Raw genomic sequence first — 24,569 nt, 5'->3', positions numbered from 1 at the left:
AAACCATTAATCTAAAGTACGGAGGGAGGGTGGAGGATGAAGGGAAATTCAATCCATAACAGTGCTATCATAATTAATATTTTCTTTAAGAAGGGTCTCAAAGGAGACTGGAACCTGGGAGTTAAAAACATGGTGGTATCCAGATTCATAATATTTGTTTGACTGAAACTCCAATTTTTTTTAATTAACAATAAGTATTTTTTATTCTTCTCTTGAAAAAGCAATTTAAAATTTTAAATATCTGTTGGAAACTCAAACATCATTGATAACATTGCGATTGTAAGTCATTAATCTAAAGTGTGTAGGGAGGGTGGAGGATGAAGGGAAATTCAATCCATAACAGTGCTATCATAATTAATATATTTTTTTAAGAAGGGTCTCAAAGGAGACTGGAAACTACGAGTTAAAAACATGGTGGTATTCAGATACATAACATTTGTTTGATTGAAACTCCAATTTTTTTAATTAAGAATAAGTATCTGTTATACTTTTCTTGAAAAAGCACTTTAAATATCTGTTCCAGTTGCCTATGTGACTATGAGTTGAATCTTTGGGGGTTGGCAGTTGGCAGCCAGGCATGGGACATCCATATGATAGGGCTTAGGCCCTGGGGGCTAGTGGTTGGCAGATGGGTGTTGGTCACCCAAGTGACTAGAGGCTAAGGCCATGGGGGTAGTACCCAAGTAAAAAATCATTTTTTTAAAGATGAAAAATAAATAAAATACTCAACTGTATCTTCTAGGCATGGAAATTGAGATGACTAAAAAATTGAGACAAGCTCAAAAGATGATGCCACAAAAATTGAGGAAGTTGAACAACTATACGAATTTGTATGGTCGTACAAAATGGTACAGTGGCAATATACTTAACCCACAAGAAGAAGCTCAAATTTTTCTATAACCAAACCGTATCATGCCTTGTATGGATTTATAGGTTTTTGGGCCTTTTGCATGCAACTATGAGGTTCATTATGCACTATGATGCACCATATGAAAGCTCTTGGTTGAAAATATTTGAAAAGAGGAAAGAGGATTGCAAATCTAGAGCTTTGATATTATGTAAGAGTTGTTGATTGAACCCTATAGTAGCCCAAGGATCACTTACAACCAAAACACTCTTTCACACAAGAGAAGCAATTGATTTGCTATGAAGCTAGAGAATTCATTGGATGCAAAATGAATAGGATATGATATACAATGAATAAATCCTTGTTATAAAGACATGGATGAAACCTTAGGGTAGAATAAGATCACAACATGCATCTTAATCCTATGGCATAAGGCACACAAGGGTAAATGACCTATATAAGCTTAAGTATGCTAGTGTGAAAGGGCATAATAAGAAACTAGTTAGGTAATATACCATGTTTACACTAACATGTTGTAGGGTGAAGGGACTTAATGAGTCCAATAGAGGCCATGCTTCTTTAAGGATATTTGTAATTTTCCAATTAGTAGGTTTTTTTGTTCTTGAGAGAGTAAATATATGCAATGTCCCCTTCCTAAGCATTGACAACATTGATGACCGTTAGCTTGTCTAGTGGTCTCTCGGAGGCTAATGAGTTAAGGTTAGGGAACTCTTGAGTTTTTGGTGAGCGTTTAGTCTAGCTAATCTGGCATAATAGGTGTTGCTTTGAGCTTGGTTTGTGAAGTTTTGCTTTATGATACTTTCTAGAGAGGCTTTTTGAACAATTTGTCCATTTTTACTATTTTTAGTGACAGGCTGCACATTGACTTGGTTAGTTGGTAGTGGTACTACTTGGGGTTAGTTAGTGGTTGCATTGGATGATAATAATTTGACGATTAATGATGTTCAGAGTTATTATTTTAAATAACGTTATTGTATTAAAGTTAAATTATCAAATAAAGTGACCTTCTAGGGGTGGGTGCCTACAAGGGAGACATAAGGGGGTATTTAAAATTAAACAAAATATTTTATAACGCTACCTGGGTGTGATATTTGGAGGAGAATAAATATGCCTCTTGAGCTTATTTCCAGGATTTATATTTGGAGAAAATTGATAATAGTGTTGCCATTGAGTTGTCATTGATGTCAACCGGTATTTCAGGCAGGCTACCAGTAGAGGTATGTCATCCGATATGAAGAAGAATGTACCGGTATGGTGAAAGACAAGTAGTTGTTGAGACTACCAGTGACTTCATCGATATGAGGTGAGATGCATGTGTGTGTGAGCATGTTGCGTGGTAACCGGTAGAGCTTAAACCGGTCTAGAGTTTGGTTGCCTGTTTATGATGAAGAGGCAGAATGTTAAAGTAATCACAAACCACCGGAGGTAAAGATGTGCTACCGGTGTAGTGTGCACTACCGGTTAGCAAGAGAAGGTCTCACCGGTAAAGGCCTGTACCGGTATGAGTTTGCTGAATGTTCAAGTGTAAGCTGACTGAGTGTCGGTGAGCCAAGTGTATGACCGTTGTGATGCCATGTGGAGCTGAGGTGGCAAACATGCAAAGGTCGGTGAAGCCTCCATCGACATGGTTGTTGAAACAGCTAGTTGACATTAATGAAACAACCAAAAATCACGGGATTGTAACTGACTGATGTGGCTCGAGGAAGAAAGAATGACAGAGGAAGATCAGGGAGTAGTTGGCGCCTGGATCGAAGCAAAGAAATCAGATTGCAAGAAGATCTCGAGAAGGAAACAGTTGAGTTTTTTATGAGTCAACAGATTTCAAGGTAGAAAATCATGTACGAGATTGCTATCTTTAGCAAGTATGCATTGGATAATGGAAAACGTGTACAGATGCATTCCTCGAGTACAGGTGATCGATCCAAGGCAGACTGGATTGGATCTCATGCAGATTGTGTCAGGTAAAGGAAACCCTAACCGCTCCAAGCTTGAATTGATTCTTGGCGGGAAAGCTCAAGTTTAAATATGATGACTTGAGACTGTGATTACTGCTGCTGCAGAGTGAAGACAAGTGTAAAATTGTTGTCTGAGAGCCGAAGAGATAAATACTTCAAGTGTTTATGAGCGAAGATCCAACTGATAAGGAGAAGCAGAGTAAACCGGTGTAAGGAACAACCGATGGAGTGTGCATTGAACACAAAGGTGACGAACCGACAAAAGCTGTGCTTGATTAAGAGTGATCAAGTGTGAGTTGAAGGTGAAAAGACATTGTGAGAGGGGATTTAGAAAAGTGATTAGCAAAGTCAAGTTGTAGAGTGAATGGAGAGTATACAGACCGGTAAGGCTGAAACCGACAGAGGAGAATATTGTAAGGTTGCAAAACTTCATTTGCAACAATGATTTCATTTGTATATCTGAGTTTTATACAATTTTCACTAAGTTGCAGCTTAGTGCAAGGGTTGTAGCTCCTTTAGGTTGTAGCCTATAAATTGTGCAGGGGTTGGTGCTCCTTTGAGTTGGTGCTTCTTGGGTTGATGCCCTAAATATTATAATTAGAGTTTTATTGTGAGGCTGGATTGGAGCAGAAGATCTCCAACAACTATTCTCACTGAGGTTTTTCCCACATTGGGTTTTCCTCGTATATATCTGGTGTTGTATGTTGCATCTTTGTGCATATAGTATATTAATGTTTTAGCAAATCCTTTCACACACCTTGTTTGCACTGTTTGAGCTACCGGTTAGCACTTAGTTTGTTTTATACATTACCAGTATCTCCTTGTTGAAGGAAAAGAGTTTAAATCACTGATTCACCCCCTCTCTCAGTGATCCATTGTGTCCAACAATTGGTATCAGAGCCTAGGTACCCTGTTTTGTCAAAAGCATTCTCTAGCTTGGGTAGATCCTATCAAGTGTTCACAATGGCAATAAATGAATCCACCTCCTCAAAAACTCCTATGTTTGATGGTGTCAACTATGCCTTTTGGAGTAGAAGAATGGAAACCTATTTGTCCTCTCTAGGTTGTGATGTATGGATGTCGGTTGTAAATGGATATACAGTTTCTAATAATCCCCCTACTGATCCAAATGCTAAGAGGGAATATGAGAACAATGCTAAAGCTAAGAATGCCATTCTTAGTGGGTTGTCTGATAATGAGTTTGTTAAAGTCATGCACTGTTCTTTTGCCAAGGAAACTTGGGACAAGTTGCAAAAGATATTTGAAGGCGATGCTAAAGCCAAGGAAGCCAAGTTGTAGACATTGAGAGCACAACTTGAGGGTTTGAAGATGAAAGAGGAAGAGAAGATTGCTGACTATCTCCAAAGGGTTGATGAAACAACAAATACCATTATAGGGCTTGGAGAAGAAGTAAAAGATGAGGTGGTAGTGAAGAAAGTACTTAGATCTCTTACATCTAAGTATGATACAAAGGTTTCAGCTATAGAAGAAGCAAAAGATCTGAAGTCTTTACAATGGATGAGTTGTATGGCTCCTTAACTGCTTATGAAATGAGGACTGCCATGATGGACTTGAAAAACACTGAGAGGGCGGGGGGGGGTGAATCATTGACACCAAATAAAACACTACTTCAAACACTGACCGGTAGATGAACTTAACCAAGCATTTAAACAAAATACATGCTATCCAAAATGATATAACAACATCCACAAAAAGTAAAGCATCCACCATAACACAAGTGTTTGTACGTGGAAAACCCAAATAGGTAAAAACCACGGTGAGATGGAACTCATAAGTTAATTATCTGCAGTAATAGATAACAGACTGGTTAAGGTCTACAAAGTGCTTTGCTAGGAGCAAATCTTGTTAGAGATCCCAAAGCTTGATTAGAAGCTTATACCCTGTTAAGAGTACTATCCTGTTAGGAGTAACCTCGTTGGAGGATTTGAGAATCCAAACTAATGGATATCCTTGTTAGAGGATTTGTACAATGAAGCTTGTTAGAGCTTACCCGGTTAGGGGATTTGATTATGTTATAATGATTAGAAAACAACAAGAATGGTTTGATCTGTTCTGAGTAGCACAATACTTGCTTGATCAGATCCTTCTAAGTACATTCAACACTGCTCTTCATCTTAACACTTATCGCTCTTCAACAAAAGCTTTCACTCTTGATGCATATCAGTATTCGCATAACATCATGACCATACTCATTCTTTATCTCTTTCAAATGATTCACTAAGATGTCTTAAAATAGACATTCAAATCTTATGTCGGCCTAAGGAAATCAAAACACAATTTACTAGGTGCAGTGTTTCTAGACAAGTGATCAAAACTCATCACAAAAATGACCACCAAGAAATCGGTGCTGATAATTCATCACAAAATTAGATACTGGTTAGAACAGTCAATACCGGTTGGAACAAAACATGTGAACCGTTGTCCTGGAATCTTCCGCTTGATCTCCATCTTCATCTTCATCTTTATTTTGATGTCGACTTAGTGTAGCCATAGGTTGTCTCTTATGCACACACCGGTTGACACAAAGTACCGGTTAGAGATAATCCTTAAACATACCGGTTGACAGTGTAAACCAATTGAAGTTACACCGGTAGTCAATGTAATCATATGTGTGTGTGAGAGTGTTTTATCAAAGACAACAAGTGATGAATACATTACAATCATCATCAAGCCAACAATCTCCCCCTTTGGCATTGATGGCAACACTTAGAAAATTTTAGAGTAATACAATACCGCTAAGTGTGCATACACAACAAATTTACACATATACTCATACTCCCCCTTAATGCATGCATAAATACAAAATTTTCAAAAACACACATACATTTTTCTACTCCCCCTTTGACAACAATGCCAAAATGAAAAAGTAAAATCTATACATATATATAGAAAATCTGTATCAAAGTGTTTAGCATATATTAACAACTTAAAAAGGTTCATGCATTGGCTAATCTCATAAAAATACTAGTGAAGTTTTGCTTTATCTGTGATAAAGCATTTTCCCATGATTCCAGTATGTTAGCAGTACACTCAAATGTAGACATCAGCTGGGAATGGAATTCTTCCATTGAGTCTAGCATGCAGGTTTCAGGAGTAGCAAGAATAGATTCTGCATTGGAGTAGGCTCTCTGAACAATGTCGACTTGTGATGTGAGCAGACTCTTGAGCTCTTTTAGAGATCGGAGTCTCTTAGCCTTCTCATTATCATTCCTGTCCAATTTGTCATGCAAATCATCTACAAACCGGTTAAAGGCATGAATGGAGTCTTGGAGTGGGACATATGCCTTGCATATCCTTTCCATTTCTTGCTCGGTTTCAACTTGACTCTTATAAATGTCAGAATAAAAGAAAGAAACATTGGAGGTAAAGGCAAGATACTTTCCTCCAGATTCAATAGCTTTTCTCAACAGACTTCCATTATGAGATAGAGCCATTTTGCCACTTTCAATGTTCTTTGCCAGTTTATCTCCATATTTCTTCTTGTGGCTCTTCTCAGCAGACATTTGAGCAGCATCTTCAAGTGACTTGATTTGATCAGATGCATATGCAACTAACTGACCAAATTTGCTAATGGGTGTAGGAAGATGTGCAATAGCTGTTTCCAGTAGTAAACCAGACAAAAATTCTACTGCATTCTGGATTGTCTCTGCTTCAATCCTTTGCTCTTTTAGTCTCTTCTTATGCGCTCTAGATTGCATAACATTTGCAATCTTCAACATTTCTGACGTGCTCAAAGTGTTCATATCAATGGGTTTTGAAATACTTAAAGAATCATCATCATCATCATCATCATCATCATCTTCAAGTAGTTTTTGCTTCGCTGGTTCAGGAGGTACACTCTTAATGATAGCTCTCTCTGTATTCTGCTTTGTTGTCTTTCAGGTAACTGAGTGACAACTTTGTCAGTAGACTCCTTTTGAGTATTTTCAATGACCGGTGGAGATTGGGGTTTCTCCAGTCGTTCTGTTGCCGGTTCATTGTCCACTTTTAGTTGAATAGCCGGTTGATCAACTGATGTAACCTGTACTTCAGTAGTTGTAGGAGGCTCCATATCTGGTGCAGTTTTGTCTCCAAATAGGTCCACTGTGTTTTGAACATCTTCATCAACAAGAATAATGGAATCATCCTTCTTCTTGATTGGATAGACTATATCAGGTTGAACAATCTCCTCTTCATCCATTTCCGGCAGAGGAACATCATCTGTAGTATTATCCTTATTTCTAGAGTGGATGAGTTCTTCCCCCTTTTTGATTACACAGGCTATTTGATGTGTCTCAGACTCAATGACTGCCCTTTTTGCATTGAGAAGCTTCAATCTTCTCATTTTAAAATCAAAATGTACTTTGTATTGCTCAACCAAAGCACTAATTCCATCTGAGGACAAATTGGGAAAATATTGTACAAATATTTCATCAATAATTTTCTTTTCCAACTGAATAGCTTCCTCCCATTTATCTAAAAGAGTATTATACAAAGAGATTGAAATATCCTTTTCCAAGTCATGCGGAAATCTATTGTAATGACCCAAATAAGTGATTACCAGTTGAATGACTTGCTTCTGCTCATCTTCAGTGAAAGAATCCAAATATTCTTTGACATTGTCAAACCTATTCCTTCCTAGTGTCTTCATTGTTCTCTCAAAAACTGTGTCAGGTTTGTAGGTAGCTATATCAGTAGGTGTAGTTGCCTTTGGCACTACCTTTACCTTCTTGGATGTTTTGCCGGTTGCTTTTTCCTTCCTTGGTTCTTCTTCAGAATCTGTTCCCTCAGACTTTGGTTGCAAAATCAATTTTCGATTTCTCTTCTTTGGTGCACTCTCCTTTACATATACTTCAGGTGCCGGTTCCTTTTTGGTTAGGACACTCCGAGTCACCCTTTTGGTCTTTATCACATGAGACGTTTCATCAGACTTCTTTTTCTTTCCTTTCACATTAGCTACAAGTACAAAGTAGATTGAAGCTTAGAAGGATCTGATCAACCAAATGCAATGCTATTCAGATAGATCAAGAAAACCTGTTGTTTTCTAACAATTACAACAGAATTGAAATCCGCCAACTAGTAAATCATGATTAACTTCATAGCTCATATCTTCCATCTCTTTCTCTCTGGGCTCAATTGCTTGCATCAAGCAAAAGTCAGTGGTAACAGTGAAGACTATGTCTTTTGCAAAGTGTTTTACCACATCTTTAGGTAATCTCATTCTCATGCTCATCTTTTTCTGAAATTCATTAAAATACTTATTCAAGGTAGCTGAAAAGGTATTCTTCATAGCCTTAATGCTGTTCTTGATCTGTGCATTGACCGGTAGGTCTTTTGACCATTCACTGTCTCCAATTCCCCCGACAGAAAGTTCTGGAAATAGAAAAATAACCCAACTAATAGCTGACCATATTTGAACTTTTGAGTGTTGTCCTTCTTAATAGATTGCAAATTTTGAAATAATTGCCCTCTGATGGCTTCACAGAGATCATACTCTGCATTATCAATAATCATTCTATGTGTTGTATGAATTGTTGCAGATGGAACACTATTAAGTCTACTGGAGTAAAATACCCGGTAGCCTATCACCATTGCTGCTAGTTTCACTGCAGGGTCTTTAATATTGTTGATAGAAAAAGCATGCCCATCAGATGTAGAACCGGTTAATTTGAAGATAGTATCCTTTGAAATTCGTCTTAGCACAGGAATTTCACTGGTTGAGAAATAACCAGTTATAGCCTGAATAGCTTCCTTGGTTATTGTGTGAGTCCTTTCTAAATACATGTTCTCTCCGTGAACTCGACTCAAAATGATTCTGATATGTTCTTCCTCAAAATCTTCAAGAAAGTAGGCGGCATTATGAAAACCTTTTTCAAAAACCCTAGCATATTTTGTTTCAATCTTTCCGTTCTTATCACAGAGTGATTTCAACTATGTATAAATGTGTAGAGTTCCTAAATCTTCTACCTTGTAGTCTATATAACTAGACAAGTCACCTTTGACCACAACTCCGCTCGGGACTTGCGACAATGCATTACAAGACATAATTTGGTCTGCCTTTAGAGCTTCCTCAAGCTCAGCAGTGATCATCAACCTCTCTATAGACTTAGAAGTAGATGCCATTCTAGATAAGCAAGTTTCGAAGCGGTATACTCAAAGAAATGCCTTGTTTCTTGCACGTTGCTCCATTTCCCGGTTGAAATGCCCAGATGCACACCAGTTCGCCTTTCTGCAACTTTCGATTCAACTTAATTTCTCTAATCACAAAACAATTCGCCAATTGACAACAAGACAATCTTGTTCGGCTCTGCAATCGCTTCAAATTTCTTTCTCGAAAGAGTTAGGGTAAAAAAGACAGTAAAACTTTCTTTTATCCTTTTTACCAACTGCAATAAATGCTCGCACTTTTAGGGTTACAAACCCTAATTTCACCGCTCAAGTGAAATACCGGTTGATAACATGTCAACAAAAAGTCACCAAAATTCATGATTCAAAAATTCTTTCCCGCTCATTTTACAAGGGTTCCGGAGATGTTTTACCGTTAAGCTCCCCTTAGCCATGTTAAAACAAGCTTAAGTCACTGGTGCTGGGTTCTCTTCACTAGGTGAAGGAACAGTTTCTTCTCCAGGCGAGTCATCACTTTTCTCCTTCCAAATCCGATTCATATCCCCTCTGGTTTCCTCAACATCAACTTTTTGCTTTCCTTTCTGATCCTTGAAAGAGTTGACCGGTTTGCTATTTCTTGATCTACAAAATTTTGCTAAGTGCCCCGGTTTGTTGCAGCGGTAACAGACCATACCAGATGATCTCCAAGGTCCTGCATTTCCTCTTCATGTTCTTCTTCTGTAGTTCATAGCCACATGACCAAAGTTATTACAGAAGGTGCAAATAACATTTGTTACCTTTTCCATCTCGAATGGACTAAACCGGTTGCCGTAGGATCTTTGCCAGTTCAGGTTTACCCGGTTATCAAAGTTCCTTATCCGGTCACCATTTGGTCTTGGATGCATGTGTGGTACAGGATTGTTTGCTCCATATTTGCACTCAACATGTCTATGCCCATACATTCCACATGTGAAGCAATGACCTTCAAACTTTCTTGACACATACCTAGCATTAGTATTGTAATTTGCATTTCTGTTAGGTTTGTCTCTACAGACATTTGCAGTATGACTAGGCTTATGGCAAACAAAGCAGACAGGTTCAAAAACCTTCTTACTGGTAGTCTTATTGACTTTAGGAGCAGTTTTGTTTTTTGGATAGTTGCTCTTTGTACCGGAGGATTCACCTTTTTCAGTTGTATGAAAACCAAGTCCAGAGATATCACCCTTCATTCTCTGTGATTGAATTTGTTCTTCCAGCATGGTAGAACTTTTGACGAACTTCTCCAATTTCTCATTGGCTTCAGTAAGCTTTTTGATGAGATCTTCATTATGCTTAGACAGGTTCTCTTTCAGAGACGATGCTAGCTCAAGATCTAGCTTTAGGTTCTCCTTTTCTTCTGTTTCAGCAATAAAGTTCTCATGCATAGTGTCTTTTTCCCGTTTGATCTTTATAATCTCTTGATCTCTTTCCTTGATAAGATCTTCAACAGCTCTTTTGGCTTCGAGTTCCTGACTCATGCGGATAGTGAGACCTAGCTCTCTCCTTAGATTCAATTTCTCACCGTTCAACTTTTCAACTTCTCCTGCTAAAGCTTCAATATTGGCTTCATCTGAAGAACTATTATCAATATTTTGTAAAATTCCCTAATAAGACTGATACTGAATATTTGTATTGCCCAGATTGCTTAAGGTGTTTCATTCAATTTAACAAATTGCCTAAAACTGAAATACATCACTTCTCTTCCCATAATTAACCCTCATAAGTTTAACAGTCTGTCTAGGAATTAAATAGCTTCTAACATTCCTTGATTGAACATTTAAAATATTTTCCGTCTATCAATAAATAACATACAATGGAGAAGTTTAAGGTGCACCTACTAATTGCTGTTGCTGTTTGCGCTACTCCCGTGATAGTTGACTAATTGGGTAACCTTTACATATTCCCTGTGAACTTTCGGAGATTGTAAATGATTCTTTGACTAATACAATATGCAATCCGGTCCAACACATACCTTTGGCGTTTTATTTCTCCATCATGACTTCCGCTATATATTCCCAGTGAACCGTGTATAATCCATGTACACCAAGCTCTTGTGGTTTATTATCTCCACCGGAATACGTCCGGGATCATTGGTTCCACGCGAATACTGTTGAATACATCAAACCCGATACCGGGTCTCCTGACAATGAACAAAACCTTTCACCGTCTCCGCCCACGAAGGAAGGGAAAGCGTTGGCACTCACTCTGTGTGTTCCTCCGCCTCACTAATAACGTCTGATCGCTATCATATTTATCCACGGCTCCGGTATCCTCTATGGGGGTTCTGCGTAACTGTTGTTCTTACGTTCGGGTCTCTGAAGTTGGCAGCACTGCGCCCCTGGCGTGTTCCTTCTCACTGAACATCAGAAAAGCGCACTGATCTGTTTACAAGCTTTCCGTATTGTTTCAAACTGAGTCACAATATATCAGAATTCCACTAGGCCAAACGTAGGTTGACGAAAGGAATAGTTTATTATATTTGATGTCCCGCAAACGTTCAATTGCTTCTTTCAAAAATCAAGTCTATATCTCCCCTGCGTGCCAGACCTTATTTAAAGAATATGGGTGGTAGGATTCCCGTAGAAAACCTGTAGAAAACCAATTTCCCACATAATACAAAGTAATCAATAGTTAGCTTTAAATTAAGCTTTATTGGAAAACACTTAACTATTATTATAATATATTAGTTAATATGAGAACTAATATAAAATAAGAAAAGTTAATTTATTTCATAATTAATACTAATTAGTATTAATTTGACGGGACATCACATATTTCTAGCAGTTTTTCAGATAGCTCTCTCCTTTTGACTTGAGAAGCTTTCAGTTTGCCCCTAAGGGATTCAACTTCATTTCTGCTAGCTTCTAGCTCTCTAGCCATCTCGAAGTAGCTCCTGTCCCCCATGGTAGTTTCAAGACTCCCTTCTAAGCGGTTAGGCTTCAAAGAAGTTAGGCTCTGATACCAATTGATGGACTTGAAAAGCACCGAGAGGGGGGGGGTGAATCATTGACACCAAATAAACACTACTTCAAACACTGACCGGTGGATGAACTTAACCAAGCATTTAAACAAAATACATGCTATCCAAAATGATATAACAACATCCACAAAAAGTAAAGCATCCACCATAACACAAGTGTTTGTACGTGGAAAACCCAAATAGGTAAAAACCACGGTGAGATGGAACTCATAAGTTAATTATCTGCAGTAATAGATAACTGACCGGTTAAGGTCTACAAAGTGCTTTGCTAGGAGCGAATCTTGTTAGAGATCCCAAAGCTTGATTAGAAGCTTATACCCTGTTAAGAGTACTATCCTGTTAGGAGTAACCTTGTTGGAGGATTTGAGAATCCAAACTAATGGATCTCCTTGTTAGAGGATTTGTACAATAAAGCTTGTTAGAGCTTACCCGGTTAGGGGATTTGATTATGTTGTAATGATTAGAAAACAACAAGAATGGTTTGATCTGTTCTGAGTAGCACAATACTTGCTTGATCAAATCCTTCTAAGTACATTCAACATTGCTCTTCATCTTAACACTTATCGCTCTTCAACAAAAGCTTTCACTCTTGATGCATATCAGTATTCGCATAACATCATGACCATACTCATTCTCTATCTCTTTCAAATGATTCACTAAGATGTCTTAAAATAGACATTCAAATCTTATGTCGGCCTAAGGAAATCAAAACACAATTTCCTAGGTGCAGTGTATCTAGACAAGTGATCAAAACTCATCACAAAAATGACCGCCAAGAAATTGGTGCTGGTAACTCATCACAAAATCAGATACCGGTTAGAACAGTTAATACCGGTTGGAACAAAACATGTGAACCGTTGTCTTGGAATCTTCTGCTTGATCTCCATCTTCATCTTCATCTTCATTTTGATGCCGATTTAGTGTAGCCACAGGTTTCCTCTTATGTACATACCGGTTGACACAAAGTACCGGTTAGAGATAATCCTTAAACATACCGGTTGACAGTGTAAACCAATTGAAGTTACACCGATAGTCAATGTAATCATATGTGTGTGTGAGAGTGTATCATCAATGACAACAAGTGATGAATACATTACAATCATCATCAAGCCAACATGCCGGTACTGATGCTGTGAAGAAAGAAGCTACATTCAAGACATCAAGAAAAGGAAAAGAAGAATCTGCTCATGACGCAACCGGTGAAGACTTTGATGACATCATGGCAAACTTTGTCAGAAGACTCAAGATAGGTTCAAGCAAATATAAAGGCAAGCTGCCTTGGAAATGTTTCAACTGTGGAAAGATTGGACATTTTGCTGCTAAATGTCCTTATGGTGATAAGAATGAAGATGATCAATCAAGTGGTAGCATATCATATAGTAAAGATAGGAAGAAAAATGTCTACTGGAAGCAGAGCAGTCTTTACACACATGAAGATGATGCCATAGATGAGGAAAGTGCCTCAGATGACTGCTGCAGTGGAGATGATGTCAGAGCAAACCTTTTTATGGCTCAAGAGCTACCGGTACCTGAAGAAGCAGAAGAGGAAGAGCAAGAAGGAGAAGTAGACCTTGAAGCAGAACTCATTAGTGCCTTAGATGAGCTAAAGAAAACAAGAAGAGACTTAAAGAAGGTAAAAAGGGCTGCAGTTGAAGAACAAGAATTGCTGGAGCAATCTCTTGAAGAGTCCAAGAGAACTATCGCAGATCTAAAACTCTAGTTGGAAGAGGCCAAGAGGATGTGTGAAGTCACTAGTACCGGTCTGAGTGAAAAGGAAAAGGATCATCAGAATCTGGAAGCAAAAATAGTGAAACTCCGAAAGGACTTAGAGAAAAGTCAGGAAGAAATAAAAGTGAGAAGCAAATTTGAAGTCAGCACTGAAGCCCTGGACAAGATGCTGAGCAAACAGAAGCAATCCAAAGATACCGGTGGCTTAGGTTTTCAAGAAGATCAAAGTTCAAACAACAAAGACACATCTGATAAGGAGATACAATTCACTTCTTCAAATAAAGGTGAAAAGAAGAAGACATTCACGATAGGCAAGGATACCGACAAGAAGACATATGCAGATGGTGCTAGAAACTGCCACACAAACCGGTATACTCAATCAATGAACTAGAGACCACACTCAATGCACCGACATGCAGATCCAAGGGGAAATTCAAGTATTGATCATGAGGGATTCACAAGGGTTAGCAACATGAAAGGAAGACCCCCAGTGAGGCAGTCATTTGCAGGTTCAAGACAACCTAATCGGTATGTTCCAAAGTTTCATGGCTATTGTCACCGGTGTAATAAGTTCGGTCATAGAATGGCAGATTGTAGGAAAATGAATGTCAACCCTAGTTTTGAGAGTAGAAACTCATTTGCTGCATTACAAAGTACAAATTTCATATGTTATAATTGCAATGAGTTTGGTCACAAGAGTTATGAATGTAGGAGTAATATGCAAATGTCCTACAAAAATGCATTGAGTACATCTTATAGCGCTAATGTGAAATGCTATAAGTGTCAAAATTTTGGTCACAGAGCAAGGTATTGTCAGTTGAGAACCAACAAGCAAAAGAGAATTGTACCGGATGAGAAGTTGGAAACAAAACTAGAACACAAAGTGACAGAAAAGGAAAAGAAAGAAGAGAAACCGGTTTGGGTAGAGAAGGAGAAAAACAAGACAGAGTCCAGCCTAATTGTACAGATTGCTCTACATGCTGGAAGAAGGAATTTATGGGTAGTTGATAGTGGTTGCTCAAATCATATGACCGGAGATAAGAAAAAGTTCATCAAGCTTGATGATTGGAATGGTGGTTCAATCCGTTTTGGTGACAACTCCTCCATCAAGATCAAAGGCCGGGGTACACTGAATATTGATGGAAAGCTCAAGGCTCATGATGTGTACTATGTGGAAGGTTTGAAGCATAACCTGCTAAGTGTAAGTCAGATGTGTGACAAAGGGTACAAGTTCTCATTTGACTGTACCAGTTGTCAGATAAGAAAGCAGAGTACCGGTCAGGTGGTAGTAGAAGGAAAGAGAACAGAGGGAAATGTCTACAATCTGAAGGAATGCTATGAGTCCCAATGTATGATGGGACAAGTTGATGAAAGCTGGTTGTGGCACCGAAGATTAGGCCATGTAAATTTTGATAATTTGGTTAAGATAAGCAAGAACCGGTATGTGAGAAACATACCTCAGATCATAAAACCGGCAAGCACATGCTGTGATGAATGTGTCAGAGGTAAGCAAACAAAGGTCAACTTTAAAACAAAAGAATATAACACCTCAAGACCTTTGGAATTAATACATACTGACTTATGTGGGCCGACAAGGACAAGAGCATTGGCCGGAGAAAGGTATTTCATAGATGATTACTCAAGAATGACTTGGTTAACCTTCCTGCATGATAAGTCACAAGCATTTGAGAGATTCAAAATTTTCAGGAAGATGGTGGAAAATGAAAGTGAACACCGGTTAAAATGCTTAAGATTTGACCGGGGTGGAGAATTTTCTTCCAATGAATTTGTTGACTACTGTGAGAAACACAGAATCCAAAGACAGTATTCAGCTGCAAGAACACTTCAACAAAATGGGGTGGTAGAGAGGAAAAATAGGACAGTGAAGGAGATGGCTAGGACTATGTTGAATGAGGCCAACATACCGGATATGTACTGGAAGGAAGCAGTTCATACTGCTGTCTACACTTTAAACCGAGTACAGTTAAGAGTGAATAGTAGAATGATTCCTTATGAGTTATGGAATGAAAGGAAACCATCACTTAAACACTTTAGAGTGTTTGGAAGTAAGTGCTTCATCAAGAGAGATGCTGATGGATTAGGAAGTTTTGATTCTCGAAGTGATGAAGGAATCTTCTTGGGATATTGATGTGACCTTTTCACACATTGCCCTATTGCTAACAGGGACCCCCTCTTTGCCAGCTTTCTGCGTTGTTAGGTTCTGGTTTTGGCTGTTTAGTGGGCAATCTTGCGTTTCCCGTGCTCGAGTCTCGGAGTTTTGATCATGCCTAGTGCCGTCTAGGGTTTTTTGAAGTTATAGGATCAAGTTGTAAAACGTTGATATTTTAATGATCCTAAGTTTTGTCTAAGTGTAAGATCTATTGAGCGTTAACGTGTTTTTAAACACGCGCATCAGTGATTTTAAAGTGCCAAGGTATTCACAGACCTTTTGGAGTTGTTTTCTCGCTCCTAAGGTACTATTTAAATTGATTTCGCACTTTATTCCAATATTTTCCTAGCATTTTGCTCATATTTTTGGAAAATTTGCCTAAGTCCAGTTTGAATTTAATGTTTCTAAGTGATTTTGAGTGGTTAAAATGATAAAATCCTAAGGGAAATTCATATTCCAAGGGTTAAAGGGTCAAATTCCATGCTAGAGGTGCTTTTCCCCTCACATTCCAGACTACCCAACCCATTCCCCCACTCAAAATCCACACTACACATGGGTTTCCCCTGAAATTCATACTGGCTACTATTTTCCCCCACTGTTTATCCATACCTTGATCGATTTTCCCCTGGAAGTGCTAAAATTTGGCTAAGTGTCAAGATTTATCTAGACTGCCATCGATTTTCCACCAGGAGTGCGGACTAGAGTGTGGACCGAAGTTAAGGATGATTCCATGCCTGGGTCGAATTTCCACCAGGATTTTTGTGACGACTAAGTGAGGATTTTTGTCCGGATTTCCATCCAGACAGGGATCGATTTTCCCCTGAGAGCAAGTTAGGTTTTCACCAAGCAAGTATTTATACAAGTGTTTTATCCCACATTGCTTGTGTGGTGAAAGTGAGAGGTGAAAGCAAGTATAAGGGAGGAGTCTTAGCATTATTTTATTATTATTTCTGCCAGGTGTCTCTATGAAAGCGATTTTTCTCCAAGTTGGGTGAATTTTAGCAAGGCATTTTTGGTGAAGTGTGGGATTGAGGATTTATTTTCCTCCATTTTTTCCAGCTTGCTGATCTATTCCTCTTGGCTGCCATTAAAGACCAGTTTCAGAATTTCGATTTTTGCTAAGTTTGGCGATTTTTTCGAATTTTAGCATTTTTTGGTGAAAATTGGCAATTTCATGTTTGGAGACAGGCGATTTTTCCTCCACCATTTTGCTTGCTGTTCAGACCTTCATTGCCACTGCAGATCCAAGTTGCCATTGATAACATTTTCAGATTTTCAGTTTGGCGCCATAGTTGGGAAAATTTCGATTTTAGTTTGGGAGTGATTTGATGCCACATTTTGGTGATTTCCATGCATGCTTGGTGGCTGCCATCATTTCCAGCCTGCTGATTCGCTTCAGATCTGAGGTTTGCTTCAGATTTTGACCTCCATTAATGGCTGCCATTAATTTTCAGACTTAAGTTTTTATTGCCCAGCCAATTCCAACTTAGGCATTTTGCATTTGGAGGTGTTTTATGGAGTTTTCTGTGCATTTTTTAGACCATTTTATTGCTGTTGCAGGTCTTAAAACTCCATTGTTAGGCAGTTTGTCTTCAGAAATTTTCATTTCCAGCCACCTAACCATTTTGGCGATTCTGCTTGGAGATGATTCCTTAGCCATTTTTCATCATTTTCAGGGATTTTAAACCACTTTGCAAGGTGCTGGTAAGTCTGAAGTATCCGATTTTCAGACTTGTCCTTAGAAATTAAAGTTTTACCAGCCATACTTACATTCTAGAAAATGATTGTTTTGATCATTAGAACTGATTTTTATCAAGATTATGCACATTTTGAAGATTACAACATGTTTTAAAAGTCTGATTTTCAGGTTGTCTTCAGATTTGTTGACCTCCATTGTTGACTGCGGAAGGTGTCTTCAGACATTCATTGTGTGAAAACACAAACCTTTCACACCTTTCCTTAGTCATCATTTATTCGGTATACTCCTTTGCATTTTAGCTTGCATATTTTCTAAGCATAAGGAGGTATTCAATGAATTTTATGGAAGATTTCCATGCCTTAGTGCTGTCACACTTTAAACTTAATTGCTAAAATTTACCAAGTGTATGGATTATTTTCTTGACTCCATGCTCTAAATTAGCTAAATCTTTAGAAAGTTAGAAATTTTATTAAGAACATTATTTGTTTTCCTAAGTCTAACTTCGAGCTTCGTACAGGTGCGATGTCAAAGTGGGGATATAAGGAAAGGAAAGAACTATTGAAGATGTTGGAGACTGGATTTTATTCAAAGTTTAAGATTTCATCTAGATGGAAGTAGATCGCTGATACAAACATGCATTTCCTAGACTTCGACCAGATGCAGCGTCGGATGTTCGGAGTTAGAGATCAGGTTCCTTCCCCAGCATATGCGAATATTATGAAGAGTGGCATTTTCCATGCCGTTGGATTTTCACAGTCCATACAGTGCAGTGAGCTTATCCTGGAATGTGCACGATGTTATGATCCTCTCACAAGAATGATTAAGACTCCTAAGGGCGTTGTCATCGCCTACCTTGTTGAGGATGCTATTGCAGAGGTGTTCGGAATTCCACGTGGAGCAGACATGAAGGATGTGACCAAGGAGGATTATGCAGAAAGATACACGAAGAAAATGGGTGTATGCAAGAATTTAATTAACAAAGAGTGGATGATTGAGCCTAGGTCTCATCATTCCAAGGCTCCCAAGACACTTATGTGCATAGATTTTAAGGAGGAATATAGGGATTTGATATTCCTACTCAACAGAGTGATGGGGATGCCGCAGAGAGCAATATTTGATTGATGGATGTTCTACTTCATCCAGGATTGTCTTAGAGGAACGGTAGTGAATTGGTCCAAGATTATAAGTGACAATCTGGATTTTCAGCTGAGGAATGTAGAGCGGTCCAAGTCATTCGCCATGACTTCTTACCTGGTGTACCTTCTTGCACGGTTTGTCTCATACAGAGGATTAATATGCAAAGGTGAAGTCAGGAATGGGCAAGGACAATTCAAGAGTTATGAATGCTACCCCCAGCTAAGCATGCATAGAATTGAAGACTATAAGAGAGTGAATGATGCATTCACTATGTACATCACACGGATGCGGGAAGGCGGAATCCACAGAAGATTGTCCAAGGAGGCAACAGAGTTAATAGAAAAATATGGATCGTGGTATATGCAGTTTCCCACTTTCACATACCTCAGGATTCATGGGTTTCAATCTGAACCCTACAGACTTCCTAGGTATCCAACCGACAGAATGATATTGTTGGAAGTGGTGAGATAGCTTCTAGAGTTCGATGTTATCCAGAGAGAGAAGCACAGGACAGGCATGACATTCCCTATTTCAGTTGGGAAGACGTCAGAGGTTTGCCAATCCGCCATAGCCCCTAGCACTGTGAGTGAGGAGCTTGCATTCTATCGATTTGCTACATACAAGAAGAGAGAAAGATTTGATCCAGACAAGAAGGTCGGGAGGATCAAAGGAGAGAAGTTCACTCACAAGGTTGACATAGAAGATTATTGGGCTAACCTTATGGACGAGCAAGCAGTGAAGAGAAGAATGTGTTCCAAAATGTCAGTGGATTTCATGAGGAAGTGTGGACTTTTCCTCATTCCTGATCAGGTATTAGATGATAGAGATCATACACATCCACAGTATGAGAATAAAATGAAGAAGGCAATCCTATTGCCTAATTGGTCAGAGTCAGAAGAGATCGACCTGAATATATTGATGAGAGAGGTCTTGAATTTCTCCCGCCTATGGGTGGATATACAGATGAATAAGTTAGTTGACATGGGTGTTCCCTTCACTTATGAAAGGATGAAGCCGGAAGAGTCTACTTCCGAGGACGATCAGAGGACTATTAGCGATGTCAGGATTCATGCAGACGAAGAGAGTCAAGCTCCCAAGAGAAGGAAGAACACGTCAGGAGAAGTCAAGGCCAGACGGAAGAAGATTGAGGAGGTGAAGAAGAAACATAAGACTATCATTCCTCCACTTATCATTCCTTCACCCCCTCCCAGTGTCTCATCAATCGAAGTGATTGAAGTAACAAAACAGAACAAGGAGACTCAACAGTGTTCGAACACAATGACACTACCAGAGAATATTCAGGAGTTCCATGCCACAGCGACATCTGCACCTCCTGATGAGAATAATGATCAACTGGAATCCCCTACTGTCCTTTTGGAAGTTAGCTTGGGAAATGAGGTATATGATTGGACCAGGAATAATCCTGATGATAATGATGATGTTATTTCGGCATTGAAAGGACTTGATCGAGAAATATGTCTCGATGATGGTATGGAGATGGCCGCTATTCCTGAATGGCTGATAAGAAGTATGGAAAAAAGTAAACAAATGATAGAGGTGCAGCCTATTGATGATATTGATGACTACCTAGCTAGGAGTGCTAAGGGGAGGGAGCCCAAGAGAGCAGAGATTTTGTCGCACATAGCTAGAGATGAGATAGGAATGTGGATTGCGCAGATTGCAGTTCCTATTGCAGGCGTGACAACGGACATTGCTACTCCTATGGATTTCCAGATCACTTCAGTTGCCCTTGGTCGTACATCCAGAAAATAGGAATTCCAGGGATTGGTGAAAACCTCCAGGCAATCAATGCAAGGTTAGACAGAGCGGTTGCGGAGAAAGAAAGGTACAGAGAAGAAAATATTAGACTCAGAGAGTATATTGCAGGAACAAGGCGTGGAGATCCCACCCTTATTTCCCCTATTGCCGTTGACCATGGAATACATTCACACTGTGAGGTAGCGAGAGGTACACACTCAGAGGTGGAAAAGTGGAATGAGAGCACAAGAAAGAAGGCAGATGATTTTCTTACTCAGTTTGTCCATGCATATGATAGGACAACAGGGCTTGTATTCAAAATCCAGTATTTGGAGGGAGTTTGGGAAGAATTCCGGCCTATTCAAGACAAGACTATTCCACGCCTCCAGGCATTGAAGAAGATTCCTAATTCCACCTTGGTTAGCGAGAACATTGTGCACAGTGGAGACAGATACTATTTCCATGGCTGGTATTGTTCACTAGCCGTGAAGAAATCAACTTATGAGAACGCCTAATCGAGTTGCATGGAGATGGAAGGATTAATTCAAGACATTCAGATGAAGATCCTTGCCTCGATTGAGGAATTATTGGGTGTTGATGTTAGTAATGCTAGTGGTTGACACTTAGCCGAATTAAGAGACAAGATGAAATTTATATATTTTTGCTAGTTGGACTCTTTGAAGAAGAGTCAGATAGATGACTTGGTCTCTTTGTTGATTCATGTTCATAGTTCACAGAAGCTCATGCCAGAATGGGAGAACACTTTGAATGCTTGCTCGGATTCACTAGACGTGATTGATTTACAACAGGATACCTTGCCTAGCATTTCCATGGAGGAGTTAGATTCAGTATTGGCTAGATTCTTGGAGTATGCTAGGAGAGAGAGAGATGCAAGGAGGAATCTCTATTTGATGACTAGGTATCTTTTCATTGGGCCATATGTTGGTGGCACCATTTTTGATGTAACCCTAATTAGGGCAATTCTAGGGTTTTGTTGGCATGATCTCGACCGTTGATCTTAGATCAATCTGGGCCATCCATTTTGTAAGAGACTCTATATATGCCTCCTTGTCTCTCATTTGTAAGGGAGAGTTTTTGTAGAATTGTTGGTATATGCTACAACTATTTGAATCCTAATCATTGTTCAATTGTTGGTGATTTTGCTCTTCAAGTGTTGTATTTGCATTCATGGTTCTCAATTCCTCCAAGTTAGATTAGAATTTAGATTAGAATTTATTTTCATGTATGTTAGATTGAGTGGAAGATTTGTTGAATTTATTTGTGTGGAATCCTTAGTCCATACCACTAGCCTCTTGCCGTTGGTAAGTGCGCCTTGTGTGGTCAACTGGAATTTGAGTAAGCATAACTTCAACTATCACTCGTCCCTTGACAAGCATCAACTTGGATGGTGTCAACGTTTGATGGTGATAGCCTGAAAATCTTTCAGTATACCTTAGACGATTGCACTAAGCTTGTGTCAATACCTGATTGTGAGACCTTGCCTGGTTTGATTCCACTAGATCCATTCATCATTTCTTGCATTCCTAGGCTTAGAATAGATTTCCTGAACCCTATTCTTTTCCCCCCTTTTTTAGCAAGAAGTAAATCCAGAGCCATATTGATAAATCTTAAGTTGTCAACACACCTATTCTGCATCATTCATGATAATCCAAACATTTGCATAAGTCTTCAAGTGAAACACAGCAATTCACATCGACCATTGAGTTACCCTCTTGTCAAGACCTGACATGTAGAAACCTTGGAATCATTTTAGTTGATCTCATTCTTAGCATCTGAGGTGATTTTGTTCAAGAGAGGGTAAATTATCTTGGTAATTTATTCTGTATTGTTATGTGCATAAAAAACACATCAACAGATACTCAACCAACAGTAAAGCTTACAAATGCTACAACAAGAGATTGAGAAGGGTGGTTGAGAGTGTAAATGTGAGTATAGATGAAGACTCACTTAGAGGAAATTTTGCATCGAAACCTTACATTGATGATTCAGATGTTGAAAATGAAGAACAATCTGACATTGGACCGGTAGAAGATACACCAAACAAAATCCCCAACCGGTATGTGCAGAAGAATCATCCGGAAGAACAGATCATAGGAGATAGGAATGAAAGTGTGCAGACCAAAAGGAGATTAGCCTGGGAAGGTGAGCAGGTAAATTTATGTCTCATGACTGAAGTAGAGCCCAAAACTTGTGATGATGCTAGCAAAAGTGAGAAGTGGGTAGATGCCATGGATGAAGAATTGAGACAAATTGAGAAAAATCAGACTTGGGAACTTGTTCCTAGACCAGCAGACAAGAATGCCATAGGTACCAAATGGGTCTTCCGGAACAAGATGAATGAAGAAGGTAAGATAGTCCGACATAAAGCAAGGTTAGTTTGCAAAGGGTATGCTCAAGTGGAAGATATTGATTTTGAAGAAACCTTTGCACCGGTTGCTAGGTTAGAGGCAATAAGAATGTTTTTAGCTTTCTCAGCCTATAAGGGATATAAAGTATATCAGATGGATGTGAAATCTGCTTTTCTCAATGGCAATCTTGAAGAAGAGGTGTATATGGAACAGCCAGAAGGGTACTTGTTGCATGAAGATGAGAGTTTTGTATGTCGGTTGAAGAAAGCCCTGTATGGTTTGAAGCAGGCTCCCAGAGCATGGTATTCCCGGTTAGACAAATACTTGAAGGAGCAAGGATTCTGGAAAGGGAATGCAGACAACAACTTGTATGTCAAAGTAAATGGAAATCACATGATTATAGTTGTTGTATATGTGGACAATATTATCTTTGGTGGAGACAAGGACATCATGTGCAAAGAATTTGCAGATCAAATGAAGAAAGAGTTTGAGATGTCCATGCTGGGTGAGTTGTCCTATTTTCTTGGTTTGCAGATCTCACAGAAGGAGAAAGGAATTTTCATCTCCCAAACGAAGTATGCGAAAGACATGTTGAAGAAATTTCAAATGGAGGACAACAAACCGGTAAGTACTCCCATGGTTACCGGTTGTAAGTTGAGCAAACTAGATGAATCACCGGAAGTTGAGCAAACACTGTATAGGTCTATGATCGGTAGTTTGTTGTATTTAACATCTAGACCGGATATTGTACAAGCTGTCTACATGGTAGCAAGATTCCAAGCTGCTCCTAAATAGTCTCACTTAAATGCAGTCAGAAGAATCTTCAGGTATCTGCAAGGAACTGTCAGCTATGGTCTGTGGTATCCAAAGAAAGGAGACTTCTCTTTGCAGGCTTATACTGATGCAGATTGGGCAGGAAATATTGATGACTGGAAAAGTACAAGTGGAGGTGCTTTCTACTTAGGAGACCGGTTAGTATCATGGCACAGTAAGAAGCAAGATTTAGTGTCACTATCTACTGCTGAGGTAGAGTACATAGCAACTGCTACATGTTCACAGGTTTTATGGATGAAGCAGACATTGAAAGACATATAGGTGGAGATATTGGAACCTATTCCAATCCGGTGTGATAACTCAAGTGCAATCAACATCTCCAAGAATCCAGTAATGCACTCAAGATCAAAACACATTCCAATCAAGTATCACTTCTTGAGAGAGAAGGTAGCTGACAAGGAGGTCATGGTAGAGTATGTTCCCACTGATGAGCAAATTGCTGACATATTTACCAAGCCACTTCCTTTGAGCCCATTTGAGTATTTGAGACAAAAGATGGGAGTTGTCCCACCATCTGGCAGCACTTGAATGCATAGAAGATTGCATGATTCAGGGGGAGTCAATCATTGCTACTATCTTATGACTCTTGAATCATGAAGCATGGACACAGGGGGAGAGTGTGTCATAACCGGATGCAGTCAAGGGAGAGATTATTGGTGTCAGATTAAGGTTCCCTTTGCCATTGCTGTCAAAGGGGGAGAGAAACCAGAAAATAAAATGTTGACATCAATGCCAAAGGGAGAGATTGTTGGCATTGAGTTGTCATTGATGTCAACTGGTATTGCAGGCAGGCTACCGGTAGAGGTATGTCATCCGGTATGAAGAAGAATGTACCGGTATGGTGAAAGACAAGTAGTTGTTGAGACTATCAGTGACTTCATCGGTATGAGGTGAGATGCATGTGTGTGTGAGCATGTTGCGTGATAA

At 39.2% G+C, this 24,569-nt stretch overlaps 1 protein-coding gene across 1 annotated transcript in view; it reads left to right on the top strand.

The window, feature by feature from the left end:
* Window positions 1-24,569, top strand: part of LOC131029763 (cytochrome b5) — a 98,528-nt gene that overhangs the window by 722 nt on the left and 73,237 nt on the right. The window lies entirely within an intron of this gene.

Source organism: Cryptomeria japonica, chromosome 9, assembly GCF_030272615.1.
Source record: "Cryptomeria japonica chromosome 9, Sugi_1.0, whole genome shotgun sequence".
In the NCBI taxonomy this organism is placed as follows: domain Eukaryota; kingdom Viridiplantae; phylum Streptophyta; class Pinopsida; order Cupressales; family Cupressaceae; genus Cryptomeria; species Cryptomeria japonica.
This window is presented reverse-complemented; position numbering and strand designations above follow the sequence as displayed.